The 18,879-nt window shown below is 43.1% G+C and overlaps 1 long non-coding RNA gene across 1 annotated transcript in view; it reads left to right on the top strand.

Moving 5' to 3' along the window:
• Nucleotides 1-3,928, top strand: part of LOC141145787 (uncharacterized) — a 116,967-nt gene extending 113,039 nt beyond the window's left edge. The window contains exon 3 of the long non-coding RNA XR_012244640.1: nucleotides 3,687-3,928. This is a non-coding gene — a long non-coding RNA (uncharacterized lncRNA). The remainder of the gene's footprint in view (nucleotides 1-3,686) is intronic.
• Nucleotides 3,929-18,879: the final 14,951 nt, after the last annotated feature.

Here is an 18,879-nt window from a genome sequence, read left to right as displayed (position 1 = left end):
TGGGAGTCATTGGAAGGAGAGGCATGTTTGTGCCAACCTTGATTTAAGGTGAGTGGAAGTCAGTAGGAGGCATGCTCAATGTTGTGCCCACCCTAAATTAAGGTCTTTGGGAGTCAGTAGGAGGTGTGCCATGTTTGTGCCGTCCTAATTTAAGGTAATTGAAAGGTGCGCCCTGTTTATGCCATTCCTGATTAAGGTTATTGGGAAGTATGCTGGGTTTGTGCCCGTTTTCATGTAGGTCATACCATGTTTGTCCCCCCCCTCCCCTCCCCTGGGAGATGTTCCAGGTCTCTCAAAAAGACCTCATAGGAACTGTCCAAGTACTGCTATTTCTGTGCCTGTATTGTAGTCTTGGGGCATGTTTACTACCATTATCATACTGACAGGTACGCTTTAAGAAAAGTATTAAAATATCTATCATTTCAGTGAATTGTGACTGTGCTTTCCCATGTGTTGCAGAATGTAGGTCATCACTGTATTGTTGTGAGCCTGCAAGAAGAGTACACAGGGAAAACTGCCATTCTCGAGGTCCAGACAAATAAGACAATGCAAAGCTATTCTAGGCTGTGTTAGCACACAAACAGGTCACAGGTGACTTCTGAGGTCTCCCAGTTACCCAGACAAGAGGGATATTTACACTGATAACACCAATAAAATGAAATGGTTTCCCTGAAAATAGATATGTAACCTTTTGCTACACTGGAAGCTTATTGAAACAGTATTATTGAAAGCACAGCCTCAAACTATTAAAGAGACAGGATTACATATAAATAGTCTATATACTGTATATACTTGAGTATAAGCCGACCCGAATATAAGCTGAGGCACCTAATTTTACCACAAAAAACTGGGAAAACTTATTGACTCGAGTATAAGCCTAGAGTGAGAAATGCGCTACTGTAAGTGGAAAAGAGGGTCAACAATGCCCATTTGCAGCCTCACTGTGCCCATTTGCAGCCATAGGTCCCCCAAACTTAAAACTCAGTAGTTAAGGGTTCCTAGATGCCCCCTAGCTGCAGCCAAAATTTGAGGTCTCTGGACCCAAAGGCCCCCCGAAATGACATTGCTGCAGATGGACACAGTTGACTGACTTTGGGGCCCCATATCTCGAGGCCACTTGGTGCTAGGAACCCCAAATTTGGTGTGCAAACCCAGTGCAACTAGCACTATAACATATCCATATTCGGAAAATGTCAAGCACTGCAGCAGAGAATGACATTTTCCGAACTGATTTTGGGACCCTGTATCTCGAGGCCACTTGATGCTAGCTTTGGATATGTTACACACCAAATTTGGGGTTCCTAGCACTAAGTGGCCCAGAGATATTGGGACCCAAAATCGGTCATTCTCTGAGGCAGAAAAGTGCTTGACTCGAGTATAAGCCGAGGGGGGCATTTTCAGCACAAAAAAAATGTGCTGAAAAACTCGGCTTATGCCTGAGTATATACGGTACTTATAGACAATGGCAAAATTCCTTGTAGAGAGATTTCCCTTCTCTATCTGTCTTGGAGAGACAGCAGGAAGTTAGATAATATACAGTATTAGTGTCTCCCACTGGAAAACCTCCATTACAGTTAACCACTTGCCGCCAAATCACGTACCTGTACGTCATATGACTTCAGGTGGTTGTACCGGGTAATGCCTGCAGCTGCAGCCATCCCCCGGTACCCATACAACAACAATCTTGGGCCCGTGGGACTTTTAGTGAGTCACACCTCAGACATATATGAAATGTAAGAAAATGTATTTACATAAATTTAATACATGAATTGATAATAGAGAATACATAATTGATACTACGTATGGTTCAAAAAAGAAACCCTTGACATGGAACCTAGACAGTCCATATTAGTGTCCACCATCAACTTGAAAAATCTGTGCAAACATTCTCAACGCGTTTCGCAAGGAAAACCTTGCTTCTTCAGGAGAAGCACAGGAGAGTACAGTATAAGAGTATCATTTGTAGAAAGTAGTAGCCAGCTTCCACCTCAATAGTGATGTGATCAGACTGCTGGATACTCCTTGTTGTTCACCAATAGGGATTGGGGTGTTTTCTCTTTCTCCATTGGATCTGATACCCACATTAGGGGTCCCATACTGAGAGTGGAGTCATCTTTCTGTCCACTAGAACATAGTGGACACCTGGGCTGCTTCATTCCGGCCTCCATATATTTGGAAAATATTTGATTCTAATCAATCTGTCTGCTATACCACTATTGAGGTGGAAGCTGGTTACTACTTTCTACAAATTATACTCTCCTTACTTATGTCTGAGGTGTGACTCACTAAAAGTCCAGCTGGCCCAAGATTGTTGTTGTATGAATACTAATTGAGACTGAGACATCACCTTCATCCACTTCACACCAGCTTCTTTGTTGATCCCCCCAGTACCCTTTTTTAGAGCTGACAGTCGGCTTTCTTTTAATAATAACCAATGCAGCTAAGCAGCCACTCGGCTGTTATTACAAGCAGCGGGAGGGGACCCAAGCGACGTCATGACATCCCTTCCGATTTACTGGAGTTTTAAAGGCGCCAGTTTTAAAAAAAAACGACAGTATTCAAAACCGCAGATCTTGGCAACTTGAATGCTTTTAAGTGCAAAGGGGGATTTGGGGTCTTTTAGACCCCCAGATCCCTCCATATTAATACCTGACACGTGCCTATTGTGGTTACAGGGATGTTTACAATCCTTCTGACAGAAATAAAAGTGATTAAAAAAAACCCAAACAATTAAAGCGACAGTGTAAAAATAAAAAAATGCATAATTGTATCATTAAAAATGAAAAAATAAATAAATAAAGTGCCCCCGCCCACCCCATGCTAGCGCGTAAAGGCGAATGCGTGCGTCAGTCCTGAACGCACACGAACAGTGATCGTCCCTCACATATGAGGTATCACCATGAACGTCAGATCATGGGCAGTAATTCTAGCACTAGACCTCCTCTGTACATCTAAAGTGGTAACCTGTAAAGGGTTGTAACCGCTTGCCGACCAGCCACCGCAGTTTTACTGTGGCAGGTTGGCTTGGCTTTTGGCCACTAGGGGCAGGCGCTTACAGCGTGTGCCCGGAGCCAATGCGAGTGCCCGGCGGTCGCGATGACAGAGTGAGAAGTGGGATCTGTGTGTGTAAACACACTGATTCTGGTTCTTTCAGGGAAGAGGAGACAGATTGTGTGTTCATACTATGTATGATCTCCTCCTAGTCAGTCCCATCCCCCACAGTTAGAAACACACCTAGGGAACACAGTTAACCCCTTGATCGCCCCCTAGTGTTAGCCCCTTCCCTACCAGGGACATTTACAAAGTAATCAGTGCATTTTTATAGCACTGATCGCTGTATAATTGTCAATGGTTTCAAAAATGTGTCAAAAGTGTCCAATGTGTCCGCCATAATGTCGCAGTCCCGATAAAAAATGCAGATCGCTGCCATTACTAGTAAAAAAAAATAATAATAATAAAAATGCCATAAATCTATCCCCTATTTTGTAGACGCTATAACTTTTATGCAAACCAATCAATATACACTTATTGCCTTTTTTTTAACCAAAAATATGTAGAAGAATACATATCGGCCTAAACTGAGGAAAAAAATTGTTTTTTTGATAAAAAATATGGGATGTTTATAATAGCAAAAAGTAAAAGATATTGTGTTTTTTTCAAAATTGTTGCTCTTCTTTTGTTTATAGCGCAAAAAATAAAAACTGAAGAGGTGATCAAATACCACCATAAGAAAGCTCTATTTGTGGGGAAAGAAGGACGACAATTTTGTTTGGGCACAGCGTCGCACGACCGCGCAATTGTCAGTTAAAGCGCAGCAGTGCCGAACCGCAAAAAATGGCCTGGTCATCGAGCAGCCAAATCTTCCGGGGCTGAAGAGATTAAAGCATCACCTATGGATAATAAAATTGACGTTGTTTGTAGCTGTTATACGGGCATGCAATTTAAAGCACAACATGTTTGGTATCTATTTACTTGGCATGACATCATCTTTTATATTTTACAAAAAAAAATGGGTTATGTATTGTGTTTTTTTTGCATTCAAATTTGAAAAAGTGTAGTTCTTATATTTTTTTCCCAAAAACTGCATTTTAAAAACCCCTGCTCAAATACAGTAGGACATAAACAATTGCAAAACATACCAATTTATTCTCTAGTGTCTCTGCTTTAAAACAATATATGAAATGTTTGGGGATTCTAACTTATTTTCTAGCAAAAAAAATAATAATTTTCACATGTAAACAAAAAGTGCCAGAAAATGCCTGGTCTTCAACTGGTTTTAAAGCCAACCATAGATGGTTTGAATCTTGGCTGTATTGGACGAGATTCGAACCATCTATGGGCATGCTGATTATACCCAAGTTGATCCGTCTATTGACTTGGGGTACAATCAGCATGTCAGAATTTTCAAGCGATTTTTTTCAGCGTCTACAGCCACTAGCCATAATCACTGTGTGTTCTCCCAGCAGGGATGGCTCCCTGAGCCCCCTGCAGGGAGAACACAGTAGCTCTGTGGCAGAGATTCCCCATCAACAATGACTGCGTTGATGGGTGAATCAAGTGGGTTTTTTTTTCCTGCAAGCCAACCGGCTTTAGACTGGACAACCACCTATTTTTTTGTAATGCATGCTAAAATGTGCATTTCGCTATGTATATTACTGCTTGTTAAACTAGCACGCCATTGTGATGATGTTGATGATGATGATGAGGTCTGATGAATCCCGAACTGAGTGAGGAGAATTAGGTGTTATACTGAACGTAGTGCCAGACACTTTTTTCCAAAGTGTGCCAATCATTTACAGATGATTAGATTTGAATTCTTGTGTGTGAGACACATTTCATATCATACCCTACTAAAAATGCCCAACTCAAGACAAAACCAGGTTGGAATGCATAAACAGTCCTCACCTTCTTCAGAATTTCTCCCATCCTCTGGAACTCTCTACCTCAGTATGCCTGGTTAATTCCTACCCTGTCTGCCTTTAGGGGATCCTTGAAAACTTTACTTCAGACACCTCCATCAGATCACCCCCCTCAACTATTATCTCTTGTACCGACTCCCCTTTCTTTTAAATTGTAACCTCCATGATCAGGGTCCTCCTATTTCTCCTATATTGAACTGTATTGTAATTGTATTGTCTCCCTTTACTGTAAACCACTGTGCAAATTGTTGGCGCTAGATAAATCCTGTATAATAATATTAATAGTAATTAAAAATACAAGCAGTACTAATTGCGGTCGTCAGGCTTTTAATGAGGCAATGTAGTAAAAACCGCCATCTCATAAGACCTCTAGCAGAGCACTCCACAGGCTCTAGTTATCCTGGAGGTCGTTACCCTCCAAAGCCAGAGACTTTTAAATAGGTCCCATCATAAAATAGTTGTTAAAACAATCCTTTGGTCTGGTGTTTTTATAAATGGCTAATTGTATGTCGTAAAACTCATTAGCAGGATGTTCCTTACTCCAGTGACTGCTAAAAGCCATAATATTTAAATCTGATAGAATACACATTGATAAGTCTGGCATTACTTGACCTAAAAAAGAACATTTGCTGGACTCCACAAGTAAATATTTTATATCTGTACCACCATCTTCAAATTTTTACTTAAAGCCAGTGCTGGAAGTCTATCATACCAGATCTAGAATAGCATACCACATCAGAATAGGTAGTTATAGGCACCTTTCCTTTTACAGGAGAGATAGAACAAGCTTAGTTTTGACTTGCCTTGACTTGCCTTGACTTGCCTTCCACTTCATGGTAAAAAACATTTTGTCACTTGCTGTGCCCCCCCATACTTCCTGTATTGATCCAGCGCTGTCCCCGGCTGTAATTCTTCTCCCCTGTCTTTTTTTTCCTAAAGGAGGATCAGGAATCAGCGGGAGTTTTTAGCAATGATCATCTTCAGTCTGCCAGCACTTAAATTGTTTATTACAGGTACTTAAACTTAAATAGCGGCAGGAGCATACCTAGAGCATTTGGCACCCAGGGCAGATCCTATATCTGGCACACCCCGCCCTACCCCCCCCCCCACCCCACCCCGGCGGGCAAGCACTGCACTGCACGTCAATGTGCTGAGGTACGGAAACGTATTCTCCTTTTTTCTGAAAGCGCACCAATGATGCAGCATGCAGGACTATTGGTGCACTTTCAGAATATGCAGAAAAAACGCACAACCTAAAAAAAATCTATAGGACTGCAGTTATAACTGTGGGTAACCTATAGGACGACCCCCTTTACATTACACAGCCCCCGTACCTCTGGACCCCTTCACATTACACAGCCCCCACACCTTTGGACCCCTTCACAATGCACAGCCGCCACATGTTTGGACACCTTTACATTACACAGTCCTCATACCTCTTGACTCCTTTACATTACACAGTCCACACATCTCTGGACCCCTTTACATTACACAGCCCTCATACCTCTGGATCGCTTTGCAATACACAGGCCCCACACCTCTGGACCCCTTTATTCTAAACAGCCCCCATAGCTCTGGACCCCTTCACATTACACAGCCCCCACAACTCTGGACCACTTTACATTACACAGCCCCCACACCTTTTGACCCCTATACATTACACAGCCCACATACCTCTGGACCCCTTCATATTACACAGCCCCCATATCTCTGGACCCCTTTACAATACACAGCCCCTGCACCACTGGACCGCTTTACATTACATAGCCCCATACCTCTGGACACCTTCACATTACACAGCCCCCACATCTCTGGACCCCTTTATTCTAAACAGCCCCCATAGCTCTGGACCCCTTCACATTACACAGCCCCCACAACTCTGGACCACTTTACATTACACAGCCCCCACACCTTTGGACCCCTATACATTACACAGCCCACATACCTCTGGACCCCTTCATATTACACAGCCCCCACATCTCTGGACCCCTTTACAATACACAGCCCCTGCACCACTGGACCGCTTTACATTACATAGCCCCATACCTCTGGACACCTTCACATTACACAGCCCCCACATCTCTGGACCCCTTCACATTACACAGCCCCAACATCTCTGGACCCCTTCACATTACACAGTCCCCATACCTCTGGACCCCTTCACATTACATAGCCCCCATACCTCTGGACCACTTTACATTACACAGCGCCCATACCTCTGGACTCCTTCACATTACACAGCCCCTCCCCTACACTTCTGGATCAAATGAATGGCCTGAAATTATACTGCACCTGGAAAACATGTAAATCGCACAGGGACGCACAGTGTGATCCTGTGTGATTCATCATGTTAACTGACTCTGAGGCCTGGAGCCCAGTGACGGAAAAAATTCAGCCACCTGGCTTCATTACTTGCCTGGCAGGGGGGTATTACTGTGATCACCTTGGCCTGCATCTCTAGCGGGGTGCCCAGGGTCCCGGATGCCATGATTGGCCCCTGTGTAGCAGCCAGCACCTCTTTGAATCAGGGGTGGGGGAGAGGGTACTGCATGTGCTAGGGGCACTTTGGGAGGAGGGAGGACTTGTGCTGGGGGGGGGTCAGATTTTCCTAAAACGCCCCCTAGCACATGCAGTACCCTCTCCCCCCCCACCCAAAACACTGCAAGTTTTAATTTATGTCAGCTCCCCCATAGAAGTTTCATCTATAGTGTGTGTGTGTGTGTATAATAAGGGCAGACCTCAGATGAGTGGCACATGCATGACAGAGCAGCATCTCACTTCCTCCCTGGCTGCTCTGTCTTTGTACACAGAAGAAATTAGAACGGAGGTGGTGTGGTAGGGGGCGGGTTCATCGGCATTGCGCCCACATTATCACGCCCTTCCCGGGAAAGTCACTGCTCCAGCAAAATCAAAGAGGTATGGTTGTGCCGACCTTGCTGACACCGAGGTGCAGACTACCCCTATCCCCCCCCCCCCCACCGTTGGTACACCACTGAATAGCAGCATCAATTTATGCAGTGCTTTACATATACAGTATATTGTACATTCACATTAGTCCCTGCCCTCAAGTAGTTTACAATCTAGGGTCCCTAACTCATATCTCTTCATACACATAATAGGGTCAATTTAGACGGGATCCAATTAACCTACCAGTATGTCTTTGGAGTGTGGGAGAAAACCGGAGTACCCAGAGTAAACCCACACAGGCACAGGGAGAACATGCAAACTCCAGGCAGGTAGTGTTGTGGTTGGGATTTTAACTGGTTACCTCAGTGCTTCTAGGCGGAAGTGCTAACCACTTAGCCACTGTGCTGCCCCATGAGCTGGAAAACCTTTGTGCAGGGTAAGGCTGAGAGAGCCATCATCACTACAGTGACCATACCTGGGATCAGCAGTCCCATCACCTCACTCCCAGTGACACCGATCCGCATGTTGCTATGGGATACAGGAACTTCACTTCTCCATAAACCCATGCTTGTTCTCACTTCATTAAGGCTAAGTCCCTAGGTACCACATGCCACAAAGTCAATCTCCCAGTATGTGGGGAACCGGTCTCTAAAGAAGGGGCCAAGCATCAAACCCTTTCACTACCAGAGACTCTATCACCCCTGCCATATCACTCACTTCCTGGCTGGTTGGCTACCCTGGCTGCACATGACACAAGTACAGTAGTCATGAGCAATGGCAAAATAGCCTCCTTAGGACAGCTCTCTGCTCATTAGATTTCTGTACTGTATCCTCTGTACTGCATCCTCTTCCAACATTTCTTGTCCCCAACATCTATATGTCCCTTTCTAACCAATGAAACCACAAAGCTCCTGATTCACTCCCTGGTTATCTCTCGCCTTGACTACTGCAACTCCCTCCTCATTGGCTTACCTTTATATAGACTATCCCCCCTTCAGTCCCTCATGAATACTGCTGCCAGACTCATCCACCTTACAAACCATTCAGTGTCTGCTACCCTCTCTGCCAATCCCTTCCTTGGCTGCCACTCGCCCAACTAATTAAATTCAAAATACAATAAACATTCAAAAAACAATAAGTTACAAAGCCAACCACAACTCTGCCCCCAGCTACATCACTAGCCTAGTCTCAAAATACCAACCTAATCGCCTCTTCATTCCTCCCAAGACCTCCTGCTGTCTAGCTCCCTCCTCACTTCCTCCCATATCCGCCTCCAGTACTTCTCATGAGCCTCGCCCATCCTCTGGAATTCACTACCCCAATCTGTCAGACTGTCTCCAACTTTATCCACTTTTAGGCGATCCCTGAAAACTTTCCTCTTCAGAGAAGCCTATCCTGCCTCCATCTAACAACTGCACTTCTATTTTCTCCATCAACCCATCCCCCACAGCTATTACCCTTTTGTATAACTTGACTCTCCCTCATAGATTGTAAGCTCTAACGAGCAGGGCTCTCTGATTCCTCCTGTATTGAATTGTGTTGTAATTGTACTGTCTGTCCCAATGTTGTAAAGCGCCGCACAAACTGTCGGCGCTATATAAATCCTGTATAATAATAATAATAAGCCCTGTTCTTTGATACGCATGCATGCATCTCTTTAATGACTTCAGACCAAGCATAGCTGAACATTAAAGTTATTTTTACTAAAGTAGTTAAAAGTAGCAATTTAACAGTTCTCAAAAGACTTCTTCTGCACACAGTCCTGTACAAAGTCCTCTAAGTGCCCTTTTAGTCATACACCTAGTCATGCACCTGGTGCACCTTTGGGTGGGAAATCCTGTCCAGCAGCGTTAACCCTTTCCTTCAGGATCCACCAGCTCAGCAGAGCAACCACAAATAGCAGAATAATGACCTTACATTGGAATATGGGTTTTTTGCAAAGACAAGCAAACAAAATAACCAAAAACCCACAAGTACGTGCAAGAAAAACATTTACTACAGGGATCACTCTGGAGCACCTGCTTACATGATGGTAACAGACAGTGTGGTTTGATAGTAACAGGTCTGCATGGGGATTAAACTGTATCGTTTTATGGTGCTCTAAACAAACAGTGCTGACTTGACAACAATAAATAGGGCATTCCTGATGATACAGTTTGGCTGAGCAGCCCTAGACTAATCCTGCTGAGACAACAATTAGTGATAGTTTCTCACTCCTTTCTATTTTCTCACCATTATGCAATAATCTGCATTTCAATTTATAGTAAAGCAACAGTTATTTTTTATGTTTTTATCCTTCTCGGACTGTATCATATTTCAAGGAAATTCTTTGTTTTAGATTTCAAAATGCTATGCACAAACCCTTGCACATACCAGAGACATGCTATGCTCGCCATGACACCTGTTAGCAGGCCCCACCATTAGTCCATCACATACATTATGGTGAGCTCCACAATGCCAGCTATGACCCTAGACAGTAGGGAGCCTCCTGACAGTAGCCACTTGTAGTCCCCCTACTTGCCAGAAAAGGCAGAGACCCTACCCCACGGCTTCATTCCAAGCCAAGCTCCATCTTTGCTCCATAAAGAAACTGGGAGATGCAACATCCTTCTTCCCAGTTAGTGAGCAGGCTTCACTCTGTCAATTGAATAAAGCCAAGCGGCTACACACCATTTTATGGAGACTGACATGATATCATAACAAAAGTATGGCAACCTGCACAAAATGACGAGGGCCACCAAGCTCCTTCTGCTTTGTAGACAGTGGCAACAAAGATTGGCTGAGCACAGAAAAACTTACAACATAGGCTATACCTAATATTGGTTTGGTGCTTCCAGGGCTGATTGCAGAGCTGAAGATTAGAGGTGCTAAACTGAAGCTCTGGCAATCTCACTTATTAGGGGATCCAGCCAAAATCCATAAAGTTCCCAGGTATGATGATGATGCCCATTTGACTTTGCCCTGCACTGAGGTGCTATTCATTCATGGCAGCCCAAAGCACCTTTCAAATGCATCTCAATGCACATGTGTTTCAGCACAACCCAAAAGACAGACGAGAAGAACCACCCATACGTTGATGCGCTGTATTGAAGAAAAGCTTTGAGGAGGAGGGCATGAGCTTCGAAACTCGTCCCACTCTATGGACTTTTGTTCTGCAGCACTGTGTTTATTTATGTCTGTATCACTCTCCTTTTTTGTGAGTATATTGAATTTCTTTTTTAATTTATTAAACCCAGCATAACACAGCAATGCACTAGACTGGTGCACCTTCTTCTTTTGTTTGTGTTCTAGCTTTGGTTTCCCTGGACTAAAGAGGGCAGCAAGGCATCTCTTCATATCTTCACGGTTCCAATCAGTGGTTTTCCACAGTAGCCCAATAGATGGTTCAAGAGGGCAAAATTGATCCTTTGTGGTTCTATGTGGACTGGCCTGCCAGGAAGAGGATCTTACCTGTTGCGCAGACTTTTGTAGTTTGTTTCCTATTCACTCACGACAGCCCAAAGCACCCTGCAAATGCATCTCAATGCACATGCGTTTCAGCGCACCACAACACATAGATGAGAACCATGTTGTGATGCGCTGTGTTAAAAAAAAAAAGGTCCCTGTAAAACTTTTTTGGTGTGTTTACAGCTCATTCAAAATGAAAGGGCTGCTTTAATGCAACACAAATGAACATGCAAAATATTAATAACATGTGTGCATTAATGAACCGCAATGCAGCACACAGGTGTAAAGGGGACCTAAAGCCCAATTGCAGCCCAAAATTTTTATTTTTGGTTTTAGACAGAATGAGGAAAGTTTGGAACCTCTGTTAGATTTTTTTTGAGGTTTCTGTTGGCATTGGGAATATTCTTCCTCATTTTATGAGTAGTTACCAAGATAAAAAGTTAGCCAATCTCTCCAATGTGGGCATAGACAATAATACATGTTTAATGTAGCGTGGGGAAGGGTAACCTCTGTCAGGTTTTTTTGCTGTCCCAAATGAAAAATATTTCACTCACCGTTTAGTCACCAGGAAAACAAGTGAGGAAGGATCTCCCCAATAAGGACAAATAATAATTCAATAATTCCCTTGGGTACATTTTCTACACCTTCCATTTCCCTTCTCCACCCCACTTTAATCGATCTTAATTAATCTTTTAAAAAAGAAATTAGACCAACTTTTCTAAGCACCTTATACCTGATTCTGCTGTCACATGACTCTCCGTGGGGCTTCTTCTGTGGGTGAAGACCAGTGGTCTACCTCTGCAGTCTGAACACAGCATCAACTGTTTTGTAGCCTTCTCCCATCATGACTCTATCACCCCACCACTTAAGTTTTCAGGACCATGCCAATGAACCCAGTTGGAAGAGTCCACAACACAAAGCAGTGACGTGGGCCCCCTAAGAAAGATCTTTCCACTTTCTAGAAGAGAGAAGACCTGGTGTGGCATGGGACTCAGATTTAGGCAAGCATTTTGTATATTTATGTAGCGCTACATCTGTAGGAGCCGCTGGTGAAACAGGTTTTTTTATCTGTTCTTTGCCACATACTTTGTAGACCTCTGCCCTACTGACTCACCTGGGTTCTGGTTCTTTTCTCCCTTTAACTAGAAGATTGAACAACCACATAAATGACACAACACACTATATCCAACTATTATATGGAGGGAAGACAAGAGGCATAGAAAAACACACTTGTTCCTTAATATTTGGGACAGCAGGTTTTGGACAACTGTGGATTCAAATCAGTTTCCAATACTCAAATCAGCATCCTAAGTGAGTAAAATCATCACAGGAGCTATGGAACACACACATCTTTTATGAAGGTGGCTACCCCAGTTCAGCATAAGCAAGCAGTAGCAATCTCACCCCTTGAGTACTCGGCAGACAATAAGAGGTTTTAGGTAACAAAGCCTGACTAAATTGCCTGCATGATATAATAATGGTTAGGCTAGGCCAAGACTGATTAGGAGGCATTAGCAGAATAGGACAGAATGAGCAGTCAATAAGAGGGGGAAACTCTGGGTTGAAGGAGAGGGGCAGTATCTTAGCCTGCTTACGTTGGGGCTTTGTTGGTGCACTATGGATGATAGTTATATCCTGTAGACAGCCAAGGTGTAATTTAGTTCTCTTTCCACTATGTGATGCAACAACTATGCGCTATGCATGTGGGTTGCTTAGTAGACTGTAGCAAGAGTGCGCCCAAAAGAGGTAATATATGTATGCGTCTAATGAGGCCAAGAATGAGGAGAGTTGCAACAATAAGGAACTGGTTATGCCAGAAGATGTCAATTGACAATCTGCCCAGGTAAATACATCAGGTGCTAGAAGCAAATGGGCCACCAACTCCTCTGCAAATAAAGTAATCTTTGCAATGAAAGGGGGTCCCCCCTTAGCAGGCAGCTTTCAGGGCGATAGTTCCAGCAGAACAGTGTCATGTGCAGTTAGGGTGATTAGCTAAAATTGTGGTATTATTTAGTTGGGCAGGAAGGTCCTTGAGCAGACTTCAGATGATACACAATAAACAGAAAGAGAGAAAATTGCACAGCACCCAGAAGCAGACCCACCCATCTAACACTAGGATTTAATAATATTCTTTGGACAGTGAATCAGCATCATCATTATTGACCAATTACAAGGAGGCTGACCCAGGAAGCAGTAAGGCTGAACCAGGAGTCATCTTCTTGGCTGTGTTTTAGAGGTTTGGCTGGTGTTCCGCCTTAAATACACAGACTTTGTCATATGTTGAAGAACTATCACACTATTATTTTATATTAATATTTTTATATTTTTTTGTGTTCAGTATCCTATAGCTGAGCTCTTCTCAAATTCCTCGGTGGCCACCAATGCTCTTCTATATAAAGAAGATGGGGCTGAGGGTCTTATTAATATGCTTCTTCTGTTCAATAAAGAAAGAAGGGGAGAACAACAGGTTTAAGCTGTATGGCGTGTCACGGGGTTTGTCAAGAAAAAAACATATAGGCATATTAGAATTAATTGGGGGCCCATGAGGAATAACCTTATGAATAAGTAAATTCTGCTCATGATCTGGTGCATTAAATTATTGCATATAATATGTTAAATTCATGCCTATAAATATTCATGCATACATTGTGGTGGCTGTTTTATCATTTAAAGAGCAGCAGAATTGTTAGTGATGCTTGAATATTACAAAAAAAGAAAAGAAAAAAAAACAAGACAACATTTATAGTGAGTAACTAATGAGAGCCCATTTTAAGCTGAACTATAGGCAGATAGAAAAGAGAGCTCTGTAAATGTTAATGCAACTTTAAACATATTTTTTAAATGTAAGCAGTGTAAATACCTGAATTTGACTTGACATCAGCCTCTTGCAGTCTCTGTACAGCAAACTTGCAGTGTGAGAAGAAGAAGCACCACAAAAAGTCAATCAGGTCATGTATTGACAAGAAGCATGTCGATAGGAGGAGAGAGCAGAGTGACAGAGAGATGACTTCATCTCTCTACTGCTTCTCCTTTCTCTGTCCAGTCACAGGCAGGTCCGGAATAACCGGGCTAAGTAGAAATGGGTGGGATAATGCTAGTCATCACACTGAGGATATCTAGTGGTATAGTCAAAGAACCAGGAAAAGCTGTTTTTGTTATTTTAACTGTTATTTGCTCTTCACTTTCTGTTTAATTTTTTATATATTTTTTTATTTCACTAAACAGCCAAAAGAAATGGTACAGTGAGCATATGTTTCCAGATGGCATTGTAGAAAACTGACCCCCCCCCCACGCTCAAAAAGTTCTAGCGAACATACAAATCCTATTAAAGTCTATGGGACACGAACATGAAAAATCAAAAGTCCTCATTTTAAAGGCTTATATGCAAGTTATTGCCATAAAAAGTGTATGGGGGCCCAGGTACTGGGCCTACTGTTAGGCAGGTTAATTCGGTTGGTCGCAGGCTGGTTGGTAAGTTGGAAATTCTTTGGTTTTATTTTTTGTATTGTTGACATATTGGTCAGGCAACGCACTGACACCTTTGCTGCCATTGTGCAATGTGCTGGGTGTTCAGTGTGTTCTTACGCCTTTAAGGAGGGTTGGGCTCCCTCCAGTCATCTGCCCTTCATCTATCCATTAGAATACATGTGCTCCCACTGTGGAGACTCTTTAAAGTTAGAGTTAGGGTCTGCAGGATACAGGGTGCCTTGCCACGGCCTGCAGCTTATGCATGTATTTGCAAATGTGTGCAACTAAACCCCTGTTTTTTTTTTTTTAACAGTTACGTTTTTATTCATCTCCAAAGGAGAAAAGTTTCAATACAAAGATAAAAAAAGACAGACGTACATTCACAAATATATATAAATAGATGTACATATATCTATACATAGAGATATAAAGGGCACAATAAGAGAGGGTTACATAAGAGAGGCAAAGACAAACCATTTCCAGAAGGAAGGTGACAATCTAGGTTAAATAATCTCAAGCATTATATCAAAAAGCAAGGCACATCAGTTCGGATCTTAGTTATAAGTATTCAAATTATATATGTAGAGCGAGTTCTCCTGGGGGGATCCGCATCAGTGGCCATTTACTTAGAAACCCATGGACCCCAAATTTTTTCAAACTTTTGGGGACACTTCCGGCTCATAAATGTGAGCTTATATAGGGGGAGGGTCTTATCAATGAGTGTTCTCCACTGTCCCACTGTTGGGGGATCTGTCTGTTTCCATTTAAATAGAATGGTTTTCCTTGCATAAAATAGAGCATAGAAAACGAATAGCATCTTATGGGTGTTCGCGATGAGGGTGTCACAGATCCCCAAGAGAAGGACCCGAGGATCCAGTGTAAGTGTCAGGTTCCCAATTAAGTTGATGTGCTGCACCACCTCCCTCCAGTACTGTTGAAGAAGGGGGCACGACCACACCACATGTAGGAAAGTACCTATGTCCGTATTGCATTTTGGGCACCTATCAGAGTGAGAGGGATATATTTTAGCAAGCCGTTGGGGTGTGTAGTATGCCTGGTGAAGAAATTTTAACTGGATGTACCTGTCCCTGGCGGATATCATCAAAGGAATATATTGTTGGACTCCCTCTTCCCAATCGTCATCCGTCAGGGAGGGCACAACCAGCTTCCATTTGTTAAATAGCCTAGTCCCTTGGTTATCAGTTCCTAGGGATACCCGGAGATACAAAGAGGAGAGGACACGGTCCACATGCCTGGAAATAAGGAAGCGCTCCACCATATGTGATTGTAGTTGAATTTCTGAAGGGAATTGAGCCTGAATTGCGTGTCTCAGTTGCAAATAGCGGAAGAACATTTTGGTAGGGAGTTGGAAGGTATTACGTAGTTCGTCAAATGTAAGAAGTTTACCCTCTGGCATTATATGCTGTAAGATTTTAATTTCATATTTAGTCCAGGCTGCTGGGTCTGGGATCATTAACAGATGTGGTAGTTTAGGGTTACCCCAGAGTGGTGTATATGGTGAATAAGTTTGTGGTGGGTTGAGCTTAGCTGTCAGTTGTTCCCAAATTTTGGCGGTTGTGCGCATGGGGATGGTCACATTACCCTGTGCTTTTGGTCCCCTGAATACCAGGTTGCTCAATGCTGAATATGACCCCAGTATGGCTGCTTCTAAATTGACCGCTGGGTTATGTCGAGACTGAACAAACCACCAACGCACTGTCAACTAAACCCCTGTTTTTAACGCATAGTGTTATGCAGGTTAATTCGGTTGGTCGCAGGCTGGTTGGTCAGTTGTGCTTGGAAATTCTTTGGTTTTATTTTACATGCGTTTGCCCTTGCAGTGCTCCTTGCTGTGAAGACCAGTTATAGGTGGGGGCAGTGACCTTTTTTTGTACTGCCCTAGGGGACATGTATCAATGCAAAAAAAAAGTTTTTAAAACAATCGTTTTTTCAGGAGCAGTGATTTTAATGATGTTTAAAGTGAAACAATAAAAATGAAATATTCCTTTAAATATCGTGGTGCATCTGTGCAATGTGCAGAACAGTGCCGCAGCAATAACAACATTTCTAAAGGAAAAAATGTCATTCAAACTTGCTTTCAGATGTAATGTGTTGCCAGCTCCCGGCAATATAAATGAAAAATCTATGAAAAAAAACAGCGTGGGGTCCCCCCCCAGTCCATACCAGGCCCTTTAGGTCTGGTATGGATTTTAAAAACATTAAATCATTAAATTTAAAATAAATTGGCGTGGGCCCCCCCCCCAAAATTCATACCAGACCATTATTTTAGGATGCCCCACAGATGCTCAATAGGGTTTAGGTCTGGAGACATGCTTAGCCAGTCCATCACCTTTACCCTCAGCTTCTTTAGCAAGGCAGTGGTCGTCTTGGAGGTGTGTTTGAGGTCATTATCATGTTGAAATACTGCCCTGCGGCCCAGTCTCCGAAGGGAGGGGATCATATTCTGCTTCAGTATGTCACAGTACATGTTGGCATTCATGGTTCCCTCAATAAACTGGAGCTCCCCAGAGTCCATCAGAATGCATAACGGAAGTGATGTTTCATCGCCGCCATCTTGCTACACCCCACACTCCTCCAGAATAAGGATACACTGAGAAGGGGGCAAGCGGACATCTTGTTACACCCACCGGAGGTTTGCATTTTACACTTATATTTAACAGTAAACTGAGTTTATATAGTGAAATACAGTACTTAGAACTCCATGTGAATGTTTAGATGTTGAATTTTAAAAGCAGCAAACTTCTGTCTGATTAGCAAACCTGTGACATCAGCAGGCTTGCCACTAATTTTAAAATTCAACATCTAAACAGTCAAACTAAGTACTGTATTTCACTATATAACCTCAGTTTACTGTTAGAAATAAGTGTAAAATGCAAAACACTGGTGGGTGTAACAAGATGTATGCTTGCCCCCTTCTCACTGTATCCTTACTGTAGATGAGTGCGAAGTGTAGCAAGATGGCGACGTCACTTCCGTTACACATTCTGACGGGTCGCCGAATCTGACAGAACCCCCGACAGCACTCATGCAGCCCCAGAACATGACACTACCACCACCATGCTTGACTTGTCTTTGTACTCCTCACCTGGCTGCTGCCACACACATTTGACACCATCAGAACCAAATAGGTTTATCTTGGTCTCATCAGACCACAGGACATGGTTCCAGTAATCCATGTGCTTAGTCTGCTTGCCTTCAATATACTGTTTGCAGGCTTTCTTGTGCATCATCTTTAGAAGAGGCGTCCTTCTGGGAAGACCGACCCCCCCACCCCTTCAACCTCTGTAGCAATGCTGGCAGCACTCATACGTCTATTTCCCAAAGACAACCTCTGGATATGCCGCTGAGCACGTGCACTCAACTTCTTTGGTCGACCATGGTGAGGCCTGTTCTGAGTGGAACCTGTCCTGTTAAACCGCTGTATGGTCTTGGCCACCGTGCTGCAGCTCAGTTTCAGGGTCTTGGCAATCTTCTTATAGCCTAGGCCATCTTTATGTACGATTCTTTTTTTCAGATCCTCAAAGAGTTCTTTGACATGAGGTGCCATGTTGAACTTCCAGCGACCAGTATGAGTGAGTGAGAGCGATAACACCAAATTTAACACACCTGGTCCCCATTCACACCTGAGACCTTTTAACACTAACGAGTCACAAGACACCGGGGAGGGAAAATGGCCAATTGGGCCCAATTTGGACATTTTCAATTAGGGTGTACTCACTTTTGTTGCCAGTGGCTTAGACATCAATGGCTGTGTGTTGAGTTATTTTGAGGGGACAGCAAATTTACACTGTTATACAAGCTGTACACTCACTACTTTACATTGTAGCAAAGTGTAATTTCTTCAGTGTTGTCACATGAAAAGATATAATAAAATATTTACAAAAATGTGAGGGGTTTACTCACTTTTTTGAGATACTGTATATATGTAGTGGTACCCCTGTAAGTGTTGTGGCTCACCTGTCAACCTGCCTGGCCCAGCGTTCACCTCTCAGACACTCCAAGACAGAAATACTGTCCATGTGCTTGTTTTTATGTTTTATTGAGGGATTTTAACTTGGATGGGGTATAGGAAGTATGTGATGTCCAATGAAATTTTGCAGAACTTGCTGGGACAACT

The sequence above is a fragment of the Aquarana catesbeiana genome, linkage group LG05 (assembly GCF_042186555.1).
Source record: "Aquarana catesbeiana isolate 2022-GZ linkage group LG05, ASM4218655v1, whole genome shotgun sequence".
Classification (NCBI taxonomy): Eukaryota; Metazoa; Chordata; class Amphibia; order Anura; family Ranidae; genus Aquarana; species Aquarana catesbeiana.
This window is presented reverse-complemented; position numbering and strand designations above follow the sequence as displayed.